A 3,039-nucleotide genomic window follows, 5' to 3' on the forward strand; every position below is an offset into this window, starting at 1 on the left:
GGCATCTGTTCTGAGGGCTCCTGTCTGCAGATGGAGGAGGCCTGGGCCTGAAGGACAGACATGCACAGGATGTGGTGTGTCTTGAGCTGCTGACGCCTTCTGGGTTTTCACAACTGGAGACCCACAGCCAGGGGAGGGCCCCGCCCTGGGCCTGGCTCTGCATCTCCCCGGAATGAGGGCTTAAGGGGAGTCCAGGTTTCAGGAGGCTGGTCAGCAGTGCCTGAGGTCTCACCTGATCCTCAGGTCGTGTCTGCTGGTCTGACTCCTGCTCAGAGAGGGCGGGACCCAGGATCTGGTCCTGACTCGGCCCCTGAATGTCTGGCTCTGAACAGCCCAATGGGACACCCGACCACGGCTATTGGGGGAGCTCATTTGTGAAAGATTCTGCTGAGCAGTTTCCCAGTGGCCTCAACATTTCCTCCACTTTCCCTGGCTCAAGGGTCCTGGTAGGTTCCCATCCCTGCCAACCCTTCATGTTTCCTGCTTTTTTAATTTTCATTATTCAGTGTTGGTATTGGTACACCCTGTGGTGATGCACATTTATTTCTTCAATAATTTATAAAGCTCAGAACTTTTTTAAAAATATTTTTTTTTTTAAATCCTCACTCCAGGATACTTTTCTTCCATTGATTTTTAAAGAGAGTGAAAGGGAGAGAGACAGAGGGAAAAGAGGAAGAGAGGAGAGAGAGAAAAACATCGATGTCTGAGAGACATCAATTGGTTGCATCCCACATGAGGGTTGAGGAGCAAACCTGCAACCAAGGCACAATCCCTTGACCGGGAAGCAAACCTGTGACCCTTCGGTGGTCAGAATGCTGCTCTAACCACAGTGAACATCAGCCAAGGCCAGCTCATCACCTTTACATAATGTCACTGCACATTGGCATGTCAGTGTCAGTTGCTTGATAAAGGTGTTTGCTTGCTTTTCTGTTGCTCTCTGCTGCCACATTACAGATCTGCAATATTTCTTAAGTGATCTGAGTGCCGGTCCGTGGTCTCATTTTGGCATCGCAATTATCCTCTTCCCTGTCTCGCTGGTGTCTATGGGGAACAGAAGTTCTTCATGTTAGTGATTCCACTGTGTCCATTTCTCTCTACGTTCATGTTCTTGTGTCCACTTGAAGAAAGATTCTCTCTCACGAGTTAATAAGATAGTTTGGTAAAAGAAATAGTAATGGATTGATTTTTCTTGTTTTGTTCTGTTGACCATCTGGCATAAATTATTGCAAATACTGTGAGGCAGGTAAGATGTTCACCGATTGGCCCAGCGCCATGCGATGGAAAGACCATGACCTCCCCGCTGCACAGCAAGGGTCTATCACGATCCAGGTGACTCCACACGCGGGGTCTGACCTAGAGTCTTCCTTCTGCTCCTTTGGATGAGGCGTCTCCGCTTTTCAATTTCCCAAACCGCCACCGTCTCCATCTGCATTGAATGGCTGGTTTTGTTTCCTCCATGTCTCAGTGGAGAAGAATTATCACCATCTTTGTGGGGCAGGTGTTGGTATTGCTGAGAAGTCGAAGGAGGAAGTAGCCTGCTCAAGTGTCTTAAACCATTCAGGATGTGGTAGCATCACACCTGATATTGAATGTGTCTGTGTGTGTTACTGCCTTGGAACAGGACTCCCATGAATGTCATTCTTGGCTGAACCCTGAAGAGGCTCCACATTTTAAAAAGGAGAGTGACACTACTCCTCAAGGTGCTCTGAAGGGGCAGAAGTGACTCAGATGATTGATTCCCAGAACGTGGAGAGATCCTGCTGCTCACAGAGACAGAAAGTCAGGTGGAACCTGTGTGAGACGTAGGACCTGCGTCCCAGGGCCAGGAGGAGGCACTGAGCTGCCCTGTGGGAGAAAATGCATCTTGCACAGCTCCAGGCTCCTCCCTCCTCACCCCTGGGCTCACTGTCCTAAGGGTCCTTTGGTGTCCCCAGTCACCAAGGCAGGGAGGGAGGTCACCTTCACACCCCTAAAGGCAGCCATCATGTCCACCTCCTTCCTGAGCTCTGAGCTCCACACTCTCACTCCCCTCTCCAGTTCACCCTTCACATCTGCCCTTGCCACGCCCTTTCAGAAGCTGTTTATGCCTAAAACCCTTCCATGGTCCTCACTGTCTTCAGGGTGAGTCCAGTCTCTTCCTTCTGAACTCAAGGCTGTTCATGATCATCCAGGTGTGACCCTCCAACCTCAGCTTTCACCTCTGCTTCCCTCAGACAGATGGGTATAGCTGCCCACGAACACACACACACACACACACACACACACAAACACACACACACATAAATCCCCCCTTTCTCTCTCACACACACAAACACACACACACGCACACACACTCACACTCATACTGGCTCACACACACTCACGTCTACACACTCTTACACACACATGTTCATTCACACACACATATGCACTCTCATTACTTGTCACACAACTCTCACAGACATATATGCTCACAAGCATACACACTCACACACATATACACTCACACACATGTACACAATCCACTAAAACACCAACGAACATATACATTCAAACACTCACATGCTAAACATTCACATGTACACACTTGAACACACATATATAGGCCAGAAAAACTCAAACACATACAATATACACACTCACACATTAAAACACATACATACACCTTCAAATACACACAAATCACTCTCCAACATTCACATATACATTCATATACCCCACCCAAATATGCACTCACACACACATTCACACACACAAACACACTCTCACACAAACACTCACAAGAACACTTAGTTTTTCATTTTTTCATTTCATAGGTTTGCTGTGTAATATTTACATTATCATTTAACCTAAAACATTCACTTCTGCTTTGATTCACACATTGATTATTGCCAAGTCTGTTGCTTTATTTCCAAAATGCAGGGAATACATTTTGGAAATAAACGTATGTTGTTTCAGGTCTAGGAGGTTTGGAGAGGAGGTGGCTCTGTTCAGATGGGCTCGGGGGACCCTGTGAGGAGGCACAAGGTGGTCCTCACCAGGGTTGTGTGTGGGGGAGGG

Source organism: Eptesicus fuscus, chromosome 21 (genome assembly GCF_027574615.1).
Source record: "Eptesicus fuscus isolate TK198812 chromosome 21, DD_ASM_mEF_20220401, whole genome shotgun sequence".
NCBI lineage: Eukaryota > Metazoa > Chordata > Mammalia > Chiroptera > Vespertilionidae > Eptesicus > Eptesicus fuscus.